The sequence below is a fragment of the Pogona vitticeps genome, chromosome 5 (genome assembly GCF_051106095.1).
Source record: "Pogona vitticeps strain Pit_001003342236 chromosome 5, PviZW2.1, whole genome shotgun sequence".
In the NCBI taxonomy this organism is placed as follows: domain Eukaryota; kingdom Metazoa; phylum Chordata; class Lepidosauria; order Squamata; family Agamidae; genus Pogona; species Pogona vitticeps.
In genome coordinates this window covers 160,302,621-160,323,081 of record NC_135787.1, presented here as the reverse complement: position 1 = coordinate 160,323,081, position 20,461 = coordinate 160,302,621, and the positions used below count along the sequence as shown (strand labels likewise).

Genomic DNA, 20,461 nt, shown 5'->3' with positions numbered 1-20,461 from the left:
TGTTGCTCTGCTGTCACTTGCAGAGTTTTGTATATACAACATTAAGGACTTTTCCTTCTTGTGAGTGAAAACTGCTAAAATTGATTTCAATGGAACAGAGAAGAATAGTGTGTGACTTTTGTCTGGAATTTCTAATACAGTTGAAGGCTTTTAAACTAAGGTAGCATTGCTGGCGCAGCTGTGTTGTCTCCAGTCAATGTAACACCTCTGAAGGGACGATTTACGAACTATATCATTATAGTCCCATCAATTTCAGTGGAACGAGGCCAATGTGGAAGATCATTGATTTGTCCTCCAAGGATCAAAAGCCTGTGTTTGCAATAGGCTAACCACACTCTCCCTTCACCCATCCTTCTGGTATTTACAGTATAGGCTATATACAATATGTATTTCTATTAATGAGCCAGAATGATAGGACTCAATAGAACTCACAAGTTCGATCTGTAAAACATGAAGAACGTCCTCTATGTTATGTATTGTTATAATGATATGGAGCAAAACCATCCCTCTAGAACTATAGAACTCTGTCTGCCGCCCTCAGCTCCACTATGCGACAGAAGCAAGAATTCTCTCCAAAGATGGATGAGTGGTTCTTTTTTCCCTGTGCTTTACTCCCACACAGCTTTCTGCTTGTAATGATGCAGTGATATCCGGAGGTATGTTACTGAAAATAGGTGCATTTAATTTATTTGGATTTGCACCTGCCTGTGTTCAAGCAGGATGGAGAGCACGACACAGAAGATGAATTGAAGCTGCAGACTCTACTTGAAAATCCACCTTTAAAACATAATACAAGTTTGTAATAAAATAACTGGTCACTTGAGGGAAATACATCTAAACATATTTAAGTCCTTTTAATTTTCGCATTCTTATGTATAGTACTTCCAGTTTCTATGAAGAATGTGCCACAGGTTTTTTTTACATTTTTTTATTATTTGTTTTTAGTCACGTCTTATGATGTAACTACACCTTTCAAGTCTCACTGGACAGGGACTCACAACTCAAGTATTTAAATTAGTTATTCTTGGAGTATAATAACCATGTTGGAGTGGAGCAGAGATCAACAAGGCCAAATTAGCATCCAGGAATAATCTATCCTGGGACATACCTGGAGGAGAAGACAAGAGGTCATCACTTGTTCCAAACAGGTTCAAAGTAAAATAACTGTAACATATCAACATTGATTTATTCAGCAGTGATATACAGCACATCCTGGACAATGATACTTTCTGCTCACAGGCCTTGGTGGTAGGCCTCTGCCAAATTACAGGCAATCCCAGTACAGTAATCTAAAACAATTTCTCATTAACATGAACCATCCACATAACAGAGGCAACAGTGACAGGATCCAGAGCTTGCAGCAGACAAAGATATCAAATATGTCCCCATGACAATTTGGGCAACATTTTTATATGACCTAGTAAGGCTGTTGATATCATTTGTGTGCACATCTGCTCATCTTGTGCTATCACTTGCACAATGTTCTCTGGCATTCTACAAAGGACAAACTGGCTGGTCTCTATGCAAAAGAATAACGGGGCACAAATTTCTACTGTTTCTATTTTGGCCTTGAGAGGGAGAAAAAAAGGGAAATCTATTGTATACTATATGTGCTGACCAGATCACCAATGGAAGGATATCTGTGTTTACACCCAAGTAAATGACCATTGTCGGTAAGGCAATTAATACTGGCTGTACTTTTAATTTAATTTATCTTTGATATCCTTGTTTATACCCACCATCCCCATGATGCAACATACACTACCTATGTGCATGTATGCCTGTAACTCAGGGTTTATGCATCTCACAAAATGTGCTACAGTCCATGAAAGTTTAGATGATCATGATCAATTATCATGCTGTTCTGTTCTGCCATTTATTTATTTGTATATTTGATTATGCATTTTAGCTGTCATTTTATAGTATTCTGTGTAAACAAAGGTTAGAGATTTTATTACCTCAAATTTGTTGTTTAGTCTTTAAGTTGTGTCTGACTCTTCGTGACCTGCATGGACCAAAGCACGCCAGGCCCTCCTGTCTTCCACTGCCTCCCGGAGTTTGGTCACTCCCGTAGTGTTGGTAGCTTCGGTGACACTGTCCAACCATCTCATCCTCTGTTGTCCCCTTCTCCTCTTGCCTTCACACTTTCCCAACATCAGAATCTTTTCCAGAGAGTCTTCTCTTCTCATGAGATGGGCAAAGTATTGGAGCCTCAGGATCTGTCTTTCCAGTGAGCGCTCAGGGCTGATTTCCTTCAGAATGGCTAGGTTTGATCTCCTTGCAGTCCCAGGGACTCTCAAGCGTCTCCTCCAACACCACAATTCAAAAGCATCAATTCTTCGGCAGTCAGCCTTCCTTATCGTCCAGCTCTCACTTCCATACATTGTTACTGGAAAAACCATAGCTTTGACTATGTGGACCTTTGTCGGCAAGGTGAAATCTCTGCTTTTAAAGATGCTGGCTAGGTTTGTCATCACTTTCCTCCCAAGAAGCACATGTCTTAATTTCGTGGCTGCTGTCACCATCTGCAGTGATTGTGGAGCCCAAGAAAGTAAAATCTGTCATTACCTCCATATCTTCCTCTTCTATTTGCCACCAGTGGCCATGATCTTAGTTTTTTTGATGTTGATCTTAAGACTATTTTTGTGCTCTCCTCTTTCACCCTAATTAAGAGGTTCTTTAATTCCTCCTCACTTTCTGCCATCAGAGTGCTATCATCTGCATATTGGAGGTTGTTGATATTTCTTCTGCCAATCTTAATTCCGGCTTCAGATTCATCCAGTCCTGCCTTTTGCATGATGTATTTTGCATATAAGTTAAATAAGCAGGGAGACAATATACAGCTTTGTTGGACTCCTTTCCCAATTTTGAGCTGATCAGTTGTTCCATATCCAGATCTAACTGTTGCTTCCTGTGCCACATATAGATTTCTCAGAAGATAGATAAGGTGGTCAGGCACTCCATTTTCTTTAAGGACTTGCCATAGTTTGCTGTGGCCCACACAGTCAAAGGCTTTTGTATAGTCAATGAAGCAGTATATGTTTTTCTGGAACTTTCTGGCTTTCTTCATAATCCAGTGCATGTTAGAAAATTGGTTTCTAGATCCTCTGGCCCTTCGCAATCCAGCTTGTACTTCTGGGAGTTCTCGGTCCACATACTGCTGAAGCCTACCTTAAAGTATTTTGGGCATAACCTTGCTAGCGTGTGAAATGAGTGCAATTGTACAGTAGCTTGAGCATTATTTGGCACTGCCCTTCTTTGGGATTGGGATGTAGACCGATCTTTTCCAATCCTCCGGCCACTGCTGAGTTTTCCAAACTTGCTGGCATATTGAGTGTAGTACATTAACAGCATCATCTTTTAAGATTTTAAATAGTTCAACTGGAATGCCATCATCTCCACTGGCCTTGTTGTTAGCCATGCTTTTTAAGGCCCACTTGACTTCACTTTCCAGGATGTCTGGCTCAAAGTCAGCAACCACACTATCTGGGTTGTCCGGGATATCCAAATCTTTCTGGTATAATTCCTCTGTGTATTTTTGCCACCTCTTCTTGATGTCTTCTGCTTCTTTTAGGCCTGTTTCCAACATCTTTCTTTGGTGTCAGTTCTAGAAGGCATTGTAAGTCTTCACAGAATTGGTCAGTTTCAGCCTCTTAAGCTTTGGTGGTTGGTGCATAAACTTGGATTACTGTGATGTTGAAAGGTCTGCCTTGGATTCGTATTCAAATCATTCTATCATTTTTGAGATCATATCCCAGTACAGCTTTTCCCACTCTTTTGTTAACTATGAAGGCTACTCCATTACTTTCACAGTATTCTTGCTCATAATAGTAGATATGATAATTGTCTGAACTGCATGCACCCATTCCTCTCCATTTTAGTTCACTGATGCCCAAGATGTCAAAGTTTATTCTTGCCATCTCCTGTTTTTCCACATCCAGCTTACCTAAGTTCATAGATCTTACAGTCCAGGTTCCTATGCAGTGTTTTTCTTTGCAGCATTGGACTTTCCTTTCACTTCCAGGCACGTCCATAGCTGAGCGTCCTTTCAGCTTTGGCCCAACCACTTTATTAGCTCTGAAGCTACTTGTACTTATCCTCTGCTTTTCCTCAGTAGCATGTTGGATGCCTTCTGACCTGAGAGGTTCATCTTCCAGCATGAGATCTTTTAGCCTTTTGTTCATGGGGTTTTCTTGGCAAAGATACTGGAGTGGCTTGCCAGTTCCTGGTCTAGGTGGATTGCATTTAGTCAGAACTCTTCACTATGACCTGTCCATCTTGGGTGTCCCTGCATGGCATAGCCCATAGGTTCTCTGAATCACTCAAGCCCCTTTGCCAGGACAAGGCAGCAAACCATGAAGGGGACAGCAAATAGTATATAGTTTTTTATATAGAATGCACCTAGGTTTGCCTGTATTAGAACTCCAGTAGTTCCATTCTCCCTGAACCAAATGCTTTGTTTTTCCTTTTTCTCACACAATTTTTTTTCCATGTTGTTCTTCTTTCTCTATCCTCTCAAGGATCCACTCAGTCCTTATAAAAATGCCTGGAGACTCACCTTCAGCACAATGTCCACTTTCTCGCTTTCCAGTTTCACATTTGTCCTTCTACACCTGTCTCCCCTTCTCTCTCAGTCTCTATCACACTACTATTCACTCTGTTTGTACCAGCTGATCAGAAGAGTCCTACAAATACTTTTGGTTAGGCACATCTAAATTTATCAGTGAGTCCAGCTGATGCCTTGGGTGATCTGATTTCACAATATAACCAACGTGGTTATTTAAATGAAGAAATCTGCATTGCTTATTCAAATGCTTGTATTTCTACATCTTACCATTTGTTTCAGGGCAACAAAAAGCCTTCAAGGAACTGATTTTGAGATACAAAAAAAAAATGAAATTATTTATGATAGGAAATGAGTTGTAGCCATTAAAAAATTTGAATTTCTAGCTCTTATTGTTTTTTGAGGGTTTTTTTTGGGGGGGGGCAAACAAAAGGCACTCGATTTTGAGATGTAACCATTCCAGATCTTTTAAGTCAAGAAATCAGTAGTATCTATGTTATATTTTGTGTTTCTAACTCTTAACATTTGGAGAGCTTTGTGGACAAACATTTTGAGATGTGATCAATGTAGTGCTTTAAACTGGGAAATCCATAAAATGTCTGTAAGCTCTTACCACTTTAGAGATCTTTCAGGACATACAAATGCACAAAAAACTTTCATAGACATTGAAAGTCTATATCTGCATACCCTATCTATATACCCTATCTACATGTAGATATAGACATACCCTATAACACACTGAAACTACCAACATGAATTTGACCAAACTCCGGGAAGCACTGGTAGAAAGGGGGGCCTGGCGTGCTCTGGTCCATGGGGTCACAAACAGTTGGACATGACTTAACGACTAACCAACAGGATATAGACATGTGGGACATGGTGGCACTGTGGGTTAAAGTGCAGAAGCCTCTGTGCTACAAGGTCAGAAGACAAGCAGTCGTAAGATCGAATCCACATGACAGAATGAGCTCCCGTCGCTTGTCCCAGCTCCTGCCAACCTAGCAGTTCGAAAGCATGGAAATGCGAGTAGATAAATAGGTATCGTCACGGTGGGAAGGTAACAGCATTCTGTGTCTAGTCGCACTGGCCACATGACCACAGAAACTGTCTATGGACAAACGCTGGCTCTATGGCTTGGAGACGGGGATGAGCACCATGCCCTAGAGTCAGACATGACTGGACTAAACCTCAAGGAGAACCTTTACCTTAGATATAGACATAGAAGTAGAGACATTAATTTGTTGTCCTTTAAGGTGCCATAAGGCTTTTGGGTCATAAATTATTTTGCTAATCCCAAATAGAGTAAACCCACTTAATCAGTTGTTGAATGGTGATACAACTTCTGTAGTTTATATTATTCATAGAGATGTGGATTGTTGTGTATGTGATTGTGAGGGTAAATAGGTTATCTTTTTTATTACAATCCCTTCTATTGTTTTTTTCCCAAGGATTGTCAATAAAATTAAGAGGGAAAAACTCTTATGAAAATCCTACTGATTCAATTGGTCTGCTCTAGTCAGGATTATTGATAGTAAACTTATTAAATCTTTACTAATGAATTCGATATGCAAAGCAAACTGGAGCACTGCTGATTCTATTTACCCCTAGAATGCTAATCCTTATGCAGAGAACTTAAGATGTTAAAGTTAATAAGGTCCTCTTCACGCAAAGCACTGAAATCTGAGTGCTTCATTCCTTTTTACAAGCAGTTTGCCTTCCAATGTAAATTATAAACAAGAATATGTAATGTTTTTTACTTTAAGCCTCTCAGCAGGGATAGTAAAACAATGGCAACCTTTCAACAAAGTCAGCCACAACTGCAAGAATGTTTTGACTAAAAGTTATATTACCTTTTAAGTATATTGGCGGAAAATGAAAACAAGTTCCTTACTAAGTAGCAGTAGAAAAAAATGGTTCTTTTTACTCCTTGTAAGCTCTATAATAGGATAATGCTTTTGCATATGTTTTGGAGATGGTCCTAGTAAGCTGTGTTTGATAACACATGTCAAGGGTCAACTTGATGAAGTTAACATGCATGTTTCTAGTCTTGAACCCAACTGGATATTTAGTGATTTAATTAGATGTTTTTAGATTAAGCATCCTTCAGTCTTGAGAAACTATGGTAATGTGCTCTTTATGGAGGACTTGGAACAGCATCTAGTGTGGCTGAGAAGGCCGATTCGAGAGTGACAATCCCTTCCACACTGAAGACAAATACAATATGTCCCCTGTCCACCTCCCTGATTTGGCTGCTTTCAGGACTGTCTCTTTGCCTCGGCCTGCTGGACAAGTGCCTCTTCAAAATGGGAGAGGCCATGATGCACCCCCTGCCTCCAGGCTGAACGCTCAGATATCAAGGTTTCCCATCCGTTGAGGTCCATTCCTAAGGCCTTCAGATCCTGCTTGCAGATGTTCTTGTATCACAAGCTGTGGTCTCCCTCTGGGGTGATTTTCCTGCACTAATTCTCCATACATGAGATCTTTTGGAATCCGACCATCAGCCATTCTCACGACATGCCCAAGCCAATGTAGATGTCACTGTTTCAGTAATGCATGCATGCTAAACATTCCAGCTCATTCTAGGACTACTCTGTTTGGAACTTTGTCCTGCCAGGTGATACCAAAAATGTGTCGGAGACAATGCATATGGAATGTGTTCAGCTTCCTTTCCTGCCATGCACAAAGGGTCCAGAGCTCACTGCAGTATAGGAGTGTGCTCAGGATACAGGCTCTATAGACCTGGATCTTTGTATATGGCGTCAGCTTCTTATTGAGCCATACTCTCTTGGTGAGTCTTGAGAACATGGTAGCCAATGTATTTATCCAGCTTGACATCTAGGTTGAGACAAGGTACACAAAGTCATGAACCGTCTCCAATTCTTGTGTGGAGATGATAATAGATGGAGGTGAGTCCATGCCCTGGCCCATGACTTCTGTTTTCTTCAGGCTTATTGTTAATCCAAACTCTTGGTAGGCCTTGCTAAAACAATTCATGAGTTGTAGGTCTTCAGCAGAGTGGGCAACAACAGCTGCATCATTGGCAAAGAGGAAGTCCTGCATGCATTTCAGCTGGACTTTGGTCTTCGCTCTCAATCTAGACAGATGTTTAGTACCTTGACAGTAGGTTGAAGATGCATGGATACAGTAGAATGTTTACTTTTTACAAATAGAAACTCAGTGATTGGTTAAAGAATAATACAAACAGAGACAAAGCAAGTAGAAGTTATGAAGCCTATTGGCTGAAGTGAAATGGCGTATAGTGATGGTACTACTGATAATAAAAGTATGTAAATGTAGTAAAATTAGATAGAGGGACAGATGTGGGAGAACAGAAAGGTAAAAAGTAACATGCATAAGAACTAAAGAATGTATGCTACATGGTTTAATTCTGCTGGATAAGAGAATTTCATTTCAGAATTTTCAGTGTGAGTCAATGTTAAAATTGCTTAAGGCTATTAATTATATATTCTTTTCATTTTAAAATGGGTGAAAACATCTTCTGACTATTTTTTTACAATGACTTTTTACATTTTTGGAATGATACGTTTCTTACATATGAAATATAGATTTATAAAAACACATGAAATAGTATTAGCTCAGCCAAGTCAACTTTCTATTCAGAAATGGAAGAAGAAAAAGACAATAAGTGAACAGAGAGAAGTACTTCAACTTTAGTGTTATATAACTTAAGATTTTGCACAGAAGGAGGCTGAAACATGTAAAGAAGGTTGTCCAGATGGATTTTCATGTTAAAGTGCTATGAAATATCTGAGTTTCACACAGACACTAAAGGCTGTCCCACATGAATAAGAATGTATGCTTTGGGAAGGATCTATGGTTTTTCTGATCCTTTAAGAATTCACATGTCAGCAGGCTGTGTGTGACAGCCGAGGTTGAGGTGCCATGTTAGAAGCTCTAATCTGACAACAAGAAAGGAAAAGTAATGCAGAAAGCATTAACAATTACATATTTTAAAAAAGAAAGCAAAATGCTAGGATTATTGGATTTTTTTTTAAACAAAGAAAATGGTGGTTGGTATGTTATGGCATTAACCTTCATGTATCTTCCAAAGACCAATTCTTCTTCAGTCCCTCACAAAAGCAAGGGGGCAAAGTCATGCAGAAATATAAACAGAAACACTTGCATGTGTACCATGCACCACTGCACTTCTTCACATAGTTTAATTAGCCGTTAAAAATGGTGCCAGAACCCGTTTTCACAAGCAGGACTCAGTAGAAGGATATGAAGTACCAGAGAGCATTTAAGCATATGCAAAGATGCTTTTCTACTCATTGAACAATCATAAGCAGTTTACAGTAAAAAGCTCTGCAAATAAACTGCATACAAAAGCTATTCCAGATTGTTGCCATGTCTTTCTCTTTTCAGATGTAAGCGGGAATCAGCAAATAATCACACAGACCTTTGCAGGCCTCAGTAAATAACTAGCAAAGAGAAATGCTGAGCTGAGACTGTGAATCACTGCTCAATGCCAAGGTTTGATTGGAAATAAAAGAGATACAAGGGGCAACACAAAGGAATGAGGCATCCTCCAGAGTCCAGTTGCATTTGCAAACTGGCACAGAAGCCTGACTTATTCCCTCTATGGGCCAGAGCTTTGAAACACTACTTCTTGGGTCTGCATCTACCAGAATCCTCCTAGTAAGCATGGCCATGGGGTAACTGTAGTCCAAAAAGACAAACCTCTGCCATAGACAAGGAAGGGGTACCCACGATGACCAGGGCACTGGTTGTTGGCCTCAGTAGGTCATTGTTTGGGCAAAAATGATTTCTTTGTGCTGAATATGCTTTTGCCAATGTTCCCAGTCACCCATTTTTATACAGATTGCTCTTTGGAAATAGAGGGAATTCAATAAAGCTCTAAGACAGTGGTTCCCAACCTTGGGTCCCCAGATGTTCTTGGACTACAGCTCTGAAAAATCCTGGCCAGCACAGCTAGTGGAGAAGGCCTCTGGGAGTTTTAGCCCAAGAACATCTGGGGACTGAAGGCTGGGAACCACTGCTCTAGCAGATCTTCATTCTCCATGGACTTCTGTGCTACTGCACAATTGGCTATGCGATTATTTAGAAAGGACCCTATCCTCTAAGGTAGCTAGAGAAGGAGGTGTGAAGGCAACTGTCCTTTGGGTTTCAGTGGTAGGGCTTTTGCTCATACTGTCTTTTCCTTTTTGTCTGGGTTGGTGTGACACCATCTTGATGACAGGAGAGAACTATCTTTGAGAAAGATAGCATCTACACTAAGCTCTCCTTTACGTTCTAGAGTTCATCCAAATGTTCTTTGTGTGCTGGTGGCATCTCAGTGGTTTAGCACTTAAGTTGGCAGTACATGCTACCAACAAAATGGCAATCCAGCAATGCCAACATAATTCCCTGAAACAATATAGCTTCTCATTGTAACATGTAGGTAATTTTAACAGCCATCCTAGCCATGTCTTCTTTGTATAGCCTGACATTATACACGGACATATCCGGGCACGTCTATGTTTTATTTCATTTATGATCTCCAGTAAGGGTAAAAAAAAAAGTCTCACTATACTTCTGTAGGGCTTTGACTGGTTCCAAACTGTGGTGGAAGAGCTTCATGTGGATGAAATCCTTCACACATTTCCGTGCCAGATGGATTATATGCCGGCATTCCTCAGAACGGAGTGGGAGGGAGGGTTTTTTTTTTTTTTTTTTTTTTTTTGGCATGATTCATCTTATGACAGGAACACAAACTGCCCTCATGTCCATAGAATGGAACAGATGGAAATGTCTGCCTGAGTCTGGACTGCATGTTCCACGGGGGAAAGACAACACAGCTTTTTAAAAATCCTCCTCCTTTCTTTTGGCCTTTCTTTTAGACTTATTCAGTCTATCTCTCCTCCTCTTTTTTTTTCCTTCCATACCATTTGTTACAGGATTAACGGCACTGTGTCAGAGTCTCTCAATAAGTCTCTTCAACCAGTTTGCCATTATTAGCTGAGCCAGCCCAGGCAACATGAGGGTGACATCTGCCTACTGTCACATAAAAGGCCACCAGCAGGGGATGGGAGATGGGGGTGGCATGGAAATCTTAAAGGTGGTAATTAGTTATTAAGCTTTATTAGACCTTCAGCTATACTATTCTGGAAGCCTTCTAAAAGCTTTGAAGCTGGTGGTTGAATTTTCTTCACACTTCGGGATGTGTTTAGCCTTGCAGAGTTTTGCCTCAGAAGTGCAAGAGCGCTAGAGAGTGGTTTGGAGTAATGATAACCGTGCTTTGATATGTTCCCATCTCTTGGAACCGGCATCTTCTCCAAAAGAATATTCTAAGGCAGCATTAAATGACCATCCTTTACTCTAAGGGATAGAAGAATTGGAGTGTCGCTACTTTTGCGAAAGGGAAACTGTGAACTATTTCAGGGATGGATATCCCTCCCTTTCACTACTTTTTCTCCTCTTCTAGTTTCTTTTGTTTGAACGTATGAGAAAGAACAAGAGTGAGTTGCTAGCTACAGTTATCATCCTTGTAAAAGGTCCTGTGATGCCAACCCCCAAATTTGCTACAGTAGTCCCCTCCTTTGGTGTAAGGCAGCTTCCTGTGCTTACTAATCAGATGTGGTTCTTTATCTTTAAAGTGAGTTTTGTTATGACGGCAATTCAAAAGAGGGTGATTTCAAATAGAGGGCTGACTTCAGATAGCCAGTCTCATAGAGGTCAGTCCCCAGCAATGGATGAGATAAGATCACCTTCACTTAGGATCTGGTTGCCAGGTGAGTAGCTGACTATTCTCTGAGACTGTAAGGTCAAAGACTGAAACTAGGATATGGATTGTGGTGGTTGTTATGTGTCATCAAGTCAGAACCAATTTATAGCACCCCTAATAGAGCTTTCAAGGTAAATGAGATATTTAAGGAGTGTTTTTTCCAGTTCTACTCCCCTGGTGAGTTTCCATGGCTGAGCAGGAATTCAAACTCTGGTCTCCAGAGTCCTAGTCCATCACTCCATCCATTACAAGACAGTGGGTATACCATACTGAGTATACTAAGGTAAAGACTGCAACATAATATGGGATTACTGTGCTTGTGTGAGAGAAATTAACATAATGGATTTCCTGTGCCACATCATAAACAAATATTATGTGCTCAACACCCCTGTGAAGGCTATTATACTACACCAGTGAGCCAGTTGGGTGCCAGAAGGGAGTGGGAAAGGCATTGGGGGGGGCAGACATTAATGCCACTACACACCAGAATGTTAAATGTGGAAGAATACGTTCTCCAGTATTGCCCTTCCTAAGATTTTTTTCCCCTCTTACCTGGAGATCTGGGTATATACAGCAGTCTAATTTTAACATTAAAGAGCTGTTGCTTCTATACACATCCCTTAGTTCTTTCTTGGTTGGCCAAGTATTTATGGTGGTCTTCAAGAGACCTGTATTTTCCTCAAGCATAATTACCAAAAGAGAGGGAACTCTTTGCTATAGTCGGTGAACTAATCCCACACATGCAGAGAAAAAAACCCAAAAAAACCCCACTGAGTTTTGCACAGTAGCTAAGCAACCTTCCTGCAGCTCTGGAAACTTCACAATAGGAAGTCAGGCCATATGTAGTAGTGCCTAAGAAGCAGTTGCTAGGGAACTTTCATGGTTGCTTAGCTAGCATTCTAACTAGTTCTGTGTTGTTATTTTTGTTAATTGATTCTCCAACCCCAATTCCTTTTTGAAGTTAATTTCAAATTCTTGCAGTAACTCTACTGATGTTATAGAGTTTGATATTAGGGTATTAGCATTATATATATCTAAGGCAGATCTGTTATGAGCCATTTCTTGTAGGGATGGACAGATTTGACCAATTTTGTTTTCTCCTACACTGCCCTTCAAACAAACAAACAACTCCCCCTTCAGATACTCAAACTCTTTCCATTCTGCCTATGAAGAAATGCCTAAATGTTGCTAATTTCTTATTTGCACACTGGCTAGATTACCTTGCAGAGAGAAGTCAGTGCCATATCGGTCTGCTATATAACAGTTAAAAGATGAGGAACCAGCCAGAAAAGAAGGGGGGTGTCCATTCTAATTGAGTTGCACAAGGCTGGCTAAATACACAAAAGTTGGAGGCCGGACTCTCAAGTACGAATAAGTAAAAGTCTTTTTCTTAGATAGACAAATCTGTCCTTTCTCCCCGACATTCACAGTTTTTTACAATCTCATGTCATTTCTGTCAAATGCATTTGGAAATCTGCAAATTTTATACACCCCTTTTTTAAATTAAAAACAAACAAAATTCCCATCTAACCATGTTTTCATGTGTGAAGATAGTTCTAATCTCTGAGTTTATTTTCGAAATAACTCTCTCTCTTCCCCGGCCACACCAAGATTTCAACTGATACGTTGGAACACTTTATTTTCATTTGTTATGTTTCTTTTGCACCTTTCCTGCGGGTTACACTGCAAAAGCCTTTGTGCTGCAAGGTCAGAACACCTGCAGTCGTAAGATTGAATCCACGCAATGGAATGAGCCCCTGTCACTTGTCCCAGCCCCCGCCAACCTAGCAGTTCGAAAGCATGCAAAATGCAAAGTGTGAGTAGATAAATAGGTGCCACCATGGGGGGGAGGTAACAGCGTTCCGTGTCTAAGTCGCACTGGCCATGTGACCACGGAAGATTGTCTTTGGACAAACACTAGCTCTATGGGTTGGAAACAAAGACGAGCACCACCCCCTAGAGTCGGACAGGACTGGACAAATTGTCAAGGGGAACCTTGACCTTTACCTTACTACAGCAGCACATCGTAATTCAAGCCTCTCTGACTTCCAAGACTGAACTCGATCAGATGCTTTCAAACCACTTCCTTGGTGGTACATTGTCATTTTGAACAGGCTGGGTGTAGTTTTCCCCCACAACATATTTTAAGTGGGGTTCTGCTCAGAACCATCCCCACTTTTCTGGACAGTCCCTTACCAAAGCATAGGACAAATACAAGGTGATGTTGCTTAGGTTTTTATTGATCTATATGTTGCTTTTTGGCAGAGATGGGAAAGGCATTGGCTGAAGAGCTGCTGGCCAATCTAATTAGGCAATACTATTGGGCATGATAGAGCAATGGTGTAGGGCAGTCTCAGAATGTAGAATTACAATTCCAGGACGTACCCCGTCAGCATAGCCACTGAAGGTTCTGATCTACAAAGAGATTTATGTACACAGAAAACTGGCCAGAGCTTGTAAAAGTTACTTTTTGGGGACTAGAACACCCAGTGTCCTATGTTCATAAATCAATCTTTCACATTAGTTAATGAGAAAATAATCTCTTTCTTTGTCCTGCAACAAAAGTGGACTTCCTTAATGCCTCACTATACAAATGAGACCTAGCAAAAGCACTGATCCACTATGACAGCACTCACAAAACTTCCTCCTCTGCCTATTTTATTCCTGGAGTGCCTGATTTACATGGCTCCTGTTTCTGGAGGATTGTTGACATGCTGGGTGCCACTTGTCAGTCTTCCCAGGCTCCACATATCAATCTGCAATTCCTTAACTGGCTCTGACCCTTGCTCACCTGAGAGCCAGGCTATAAATAACTGCATACGGAAATGAAAGTGCTGATTGGGATTTAAATAACATTTCCATAAAATGCTACCTTGAGTACTAATTAATTAAGCTATGATCAGTGCACCTTGATGGGGCTTTTCTGATCACACAGCAACTAGGAGAACAGGGGGGGTGGGGAGATGAAAGTTTTTACAGGCAACTTTAAGGCCTTTCTGTGGACAAACCATTTTCTGTGCACTCATGCCTGAAAACTAGGATAAATGGCCAGCATGTTCCAGATAATAAGCCTGCAGGAGGTCTTGTTCACTTCCATCTAATGCTTGCACAGTGCCTAAAGTTGGATATCTTTTATATTACATTATGTACCATCAGGTTGATTCTAACTTAAGATGGCCCTATAAAGGTTGCCAAGATATGTGACATGTTCAAGGATTGGCTCACCAGTGCCATCTCCCATAGTGAATTTCCATGACTGGAAAGAGAAAGGAAACCAGCCATTATGGTCCAGGGCATCATACTAATGAGATCTGGCATTGGATGTGAGTCCAACATCTGGATTTGGGTTTGTTCTCTGATCCTGAGTAAACATGTTCACCTGGATAAGTACAAGAATGGTGACCAACTTTAAGAGCTCTGCCACCAGGGCACAAGAGCATAAAGTTTACAAAGCGCTTTCCACATCAACAGTACTATACCCTTGAGACATAAAACAAAACAAAGCAAAGCAAAATGTGCTGTTTCCCAGAAGGCTACTGCATCTCTTGTTTGTTCTCTCCTTCATCCGCCGCTTTGATCTGGGCCTTCTTTGGTCCTCTGCCTCTGCTTTCATCCTCTTTGTGTCTGCTCTAGTCTCTTGCCTCTCCACACATTTCACATTCTTCTCCTTGCTTTCCCAAACTACCTCCCAGTCTCCATCTCTCATTGCCTCTTGTTTCCTTCTCTTTATACTGCTTACACAGCTGAGCTCCTGCAGTGGCCGGATAGTGGCATATACCAAGCCGGCAGCTCGACTGTTCAGCCACTCTGGCGTTTACTCTCTGCTTCCCCACAGCAGTGCAAGCTCTTCTGCCACTTAAGGTGAAAGGAGAACGGCTGCTGTTACCATCACTATCCTTGCCTCTCATCGCCACTGCCTATGTCCCATCATTGTCACAGGCCCTCTATCTCATTCTGGATTAAGGTTCATATCCATGAACATCCCAATGCTTCCTTTTTTTAATGCTTGATGCAGCTTTTTTTTTTTTTTTTGCCTACAAAGCTGTTGGCACATCCAGCTCAAGTTCTAAATTAGAAGATGTGATAAATTAATTATTAGGGCAAGATTTCAGAAATCTAGTTTTACTCCTAGGCCTATAACTCAAGCATCCCCAGGATGTCAACCACACACAGCATGCCAATGGGTAAATCAAGGCACCATAATGCCTTTACGAAGCAGTGAACATCCAAGAGATCAGGCTGCCTGACTGTGTTCGTATGGTGTAATTACTGTACTTCTTTATGTGCCCATTTTGCCAATCCTTTCCTGTATGTTAGGAGGTCTTGTGGATTTGGATAATCATAAGGGGAAGGGAGCCAAAGTAAATTCACAGCAAGGAAAAGAGGCCTGCTCTTGGATACAATTAATACTAAACTGCCAAAAGGGTAAGATTTATTTCTGCTGGTTGCTTTTTATAGGCACTTCTGTGGTCGGAAACATGGGGAGAGACCAGTCCACCCCCATCTCATTCAATGGTGTCCCAGCTTTTGTAGCTTGCTTTGAATTCCCGCTGTACATTCTTTCAATTTCACAGCGTATTCATCCCACGTTTGAAATAAAAAGGGTGGTTTTTACTAGTCACGATAAAATCACTGTATGATAACATGAGCCAGCATGTGTGAGGTGGCTGTGGGGCTGGAAGGGGCAGGAACGGGAAAGATACTGGCAGTCACATTATTTGCCAAGTCAGCAGGGCATCAAACCATCAGATTAGGGTTCTTCTATGTGTCAGCTTTCTGACTGGCACACTGATTTGGGTTGCTGGACCCCTCTAGCTTTAACTGCACTGATTACTGCCTGCCTCCTCCAAGCATATTTATACTTGTAAAATCAGCACCAGGAAAGAGAACCCATAGAACACAACCAGCATTATTAGCCTTCAGTCATTTGGCAGCAGTGGTTCAAAATTGGGAAAGGAGTACGACAAGGCTGTATATTGTCCCCCGGCCTATTTAACTTATATGCAGAATACATCATGCGGAAGGCTGGACGGGAGGAATCCCAAACTGGAATTAAGATTGCCAGAAGAAATATCAACAACCTCTAATATGCAGATACCACTCTGATGGCAGAAAGTGAGGAGGAACTAAAGAACCTTGTAATGAGGGTGAAAGAGGAGAGTGCAAAAAACAGTCTGAAACTCAACATCAAAAAAACTAAGATTCTGGCCACTGGTCCCATCACCTCCTGGGAAATAGAAGGGGAAGATATGGAGGCAGTGACAGATTTTACTTTCTTGGGCTCCAGGATCACCGCAGATGGTGGCAGCAGCCACGAAATTAAAAGACTCCTGCTTCTTGGGAGGAAAGCGATGACAAACTTTGACAGCATCTTAAAAAGCAGAGACATCACCTTGCCAACAAAAGTCTGACTAGTCAAAGCTATGGTTTTTCCTGTAGTGATGTATGGAAGTGAGAGCTGGACCCTAAAGAAAGCTGACCGCCGAAGATTTGATGCCTTTGAATTGTGGTGCTGGAGGAGGCTCTTAAGAGTCCCCTGGACAGCAAGGAGAACAAACCTATCCATTCTAAAGGAAATCAACCCTGAGTGCTCACTGGAAGGACAGATCCTGAAGCTGAGGCTCTAGTACTTTGGCCATCTCATGAGAAGAGAAGACTCCTTGGAAAAGACCTTGATGTTGGGAAAGTGTGAAGGCAAGAGGAGAAGGGGACGACCAAGGATGAGATGGTTGGACAGTGTCATCAAAGCAACCAACATGAATTTGACACAAATCCGGGAGGCAGTGGAAGACACGAGGGCCTGGCGTGCTCTGGTCCATGGGTTCACAAAGAGTCAGACACGACTGAACGACTAAACGACGATTTGGCAGCAGGATTAATGCCATTTTTTAAACAAGGCATTTGCTGTTCCTCTTCCCCTGCTTGTGCTGTTATGCCTGGTAGAGGAGCAACTCTATGACTGGGAGGATGTGCTTCTTTGCTGGAACAAAAAACAAAAAACAAAAAAAAAACGGGGAGGCAGCAATGGCTGTTCCTCCTAGGGCCTGTCTCATCATTAGACAGGTCTTGAGCTGTTCCACTTGGGCATGCCAGTTGTTGGAAGGTAGAGCAGTGATTTCTCCTGAGCCTTGTAAGCTCACCTGTTGCCTCAGATATGATAAAGGACGCTATAGTGAGCCTCGTGGTGCAGTGGTTAAATTGCAGTACTGTAGCCAAAACTCTGCTCGCAGTCCAGGTTCAATCCCAGGTAGCCTGCTTGAAGTTCACTTAGCCTAACATTTCCAAAACCTAACTTTTCCAAGCTTGGGTCAGATATAGCACCATATCCAGGGAGACATCCTGGAAATATTAATTAAAATCTAATTAAATGCTGGACCTGGGAAATTTCATTTCTATCAATGTAGCTGACAGACACTTTTGAGATGCTTCCTGTTTACTGCTAGTGAATATTTTACACGGGTTTTTATGTTTTTTATCTAAAAGTTTTGTTTGGCAAAACCCTGTACCAGTCCCCACCCTCCAAATGCTATCCCCAGTCTTACATTCTGCGAAAGGGCCCACAAATGTGCATGTGTGTGCGCGCATGCACGTGTGTGTGTGTGTGCGCGCACACACACACACACACACACACACACATTATCATGCCTCTGCTGACAATATTCCATTATTTTTTCTTTCTCTGATCTGTCTCCTTTTTCATTTGTTACTCTTTCATCTTGTCTTCTTGCTATTTGCTCATTCTTTGAAGTTAAATCCTTCAAAGACAGAATTTCTTTTATTTCCTTTTCTTGTCCCCCCTGTTTCTTTGACTTCTGCTGATGCTAAGCATTTTTTCTCCTGCAGCTAGAGAATTTGCTGTTGTTTTTTTAGCCTTCTCATTCCCTTTTTCATTCTGAGATTTCATCATTGGTTAAATCCTGTCATTTTCAGTTCTCAAATATTGCTAAAGTATATCGTATTCTTTCTATAGGTTCTGCTCAAATTATAGTTTGTTCTCTTATTTAGCTCTGATTGGATCATGCTGCTATTGTAGTTGGCCTTCTGTTTTTCCACCTGCTTATTCTTTGCCCTCTGCTTACCATCTTAGATTTTGTGATGCACATAAAACTGGAGTGCTGGTGGGGTGTACTGACAAAAAAAAAATATATTCAGACACTATCAAATTCAACTCTGGTCCAAATCTAGATCCAAATGTTTGTGTTTCTCACTACCTATAACTGGGAATTAACAAATGGGTGTAGCTTTCTCTCATTTGTCAAAACATGTTCAATTTGCTGGTACAATGCCCCTTTAGAATGCCATTTTCCCTGTCGAATCTCAGATGAACATGTCCAGACATTTCTGCGTAAAGAAGAACAGACTTCCTGCAATTGCCCTTTTATGAAGGAATCAACAAGGAATGTGCCATTGCCTATTTAACATCCTTTCTTCCTTCCCTCCCTTGTAACTACTTAAGGTGGATGGAGCAAAGCAAGAAGCAGAGAGGATAGGCAAAAGAGGAAGGCCATCTGTGTTGGGACTGAGACTTTAGGGATGCACGTGGATTGGCAGATGATCCAGTGATCCACAGCAAATCCAGCAACAAATACTCTCCCAATGCAAATACTGGGATGATCTATTCAAATGTGCAACAAAAAATGCCCCCACCACAATGAATAGAGTGTGTCTTTCAACTAAATACTTTCAATTAACTGTGTATATTTGTATCTGGCCTGCTCCAGGGTTAACTTCTGATATCTTTTTACCTCCTTAAATACAGGGAAAGGCCATCTGCCAAGTGCTGTCCTTCATTTTCTTTCTACCATGCTCCAAAGTGTAGGCACTAAACAAATGATTACTTATTTGTTTCATTTCTAGGGTGCTTTTCTCCCAGTGATTAATGATTACAGTGATTGAATGCCTCACAATGATTAAAGCAAGTTAGATTAAAAACACAATAAATTACAAAGTTAAAACAATTAGAGTATACTAGTGATTTAAAAGGTTATCTAAACATTTAAAACATTTAGAAACACACCCTAAAAGAGCATATGCCCAGTATTCAGAAGAGACTAGCGTGTTCCCCCGAAAATAAGACAGGGTCTTATATTAATTTTTGCTCCAAAAAACGCATTGGGGCTCATTTTCAGGGGATGTTTTATCTTACAGGCATGTCATCCTCTGGTTGCTGCACAATGGTGGAGGGTGAGGTTTCACTTAACTAGGGCTTATTTTGGGGGTAGGGCTTATATTTCGAGCATCCTGAAAAATCATACTAGGGCTTATTTTCAGGAAAGGTCTTATTTTTGGGGAAACAGTAATCTTGCAGAGTATAGTTATTAAAAGCCTGTTTAAAAACACCTGGTCATTAACTGTCTTTGAAAGGATAAAAAAAGGCAAGATCCAGCCTAGTCCAAGAGAAAGCATTCCACAGGCTGGGAACAGCCACAGAAAAGGACTTTTGCTGCCACTGTGATGGGAATGGGACCAAGAGAAGGGCTTTCTCCGAGGATCTTAGGAACCAGGAGGGTTCCTATGGAGAGATCCAGTCCTTCAGACAGCCTGGACCCAAGCTGTATAGGGCTTTTGTTTTTGTTTTTGGGTCATGCCAGTGCTTTGAATTGTGCCTGGAAATGGACTAGTGAAGTTGTTGCAGCAGGGGGTTTATACGCTCCCTGTAATTGGCCCCAGTCAGCAGTTTAGCTGCTGCATTTTGAACCAACTGAAGCTTCCTTTATCATCCAGCGTCTAGTACAGGAAATTATGTAACTAGGTCACATGCCACCGAGAGGGAGATAAAGCACCATTGTCCCTTAATAATTTGGATTTGTTTTTTGGAGGGGTGTGTGTAAAATATTTTGCCACAGTCTTCTGAAATGAATTGTGCCTGTCAAGTGTGCTCATACTAAAGACAGGAACAGTTAACTCTTGAGATTCATATAGAAGCCTTTGAACCACTGCCATTTTAAATTAAGATTCTTAATGATTGCAATACACCTATATTGTCAGAATGGTGAGGGCCAGGGTAAGGATTCGCATGGTGCCTCTGAACCTCTATAATTCACATCCTTGGGTCTTTTAAGTGGATTTTGAAAATGTTTTTATTCTGCCGAGGTTTTTTTTCATGGACTTATCTCACTTCATGTTTTAGTTGCTGCTACTTTAATTGTTAA

The 20,461-nt window shown here is 41.2% G+C and overlaps 1 protein-coding gene across 1 annotated transcript in view; it reads left to right on the top strand.

Annotated features, from left to right (window-relative positions):
- GRIN2B (glutamate ionotropic receptor NMDA type subunit 2B) overlaps positions 1-20,461 on the top strand; it is a 572,475-nt gene that overhangs the window by 513,183 nt on the left and 38,831 nt on the right. The window lies entirely within an intron of this gene.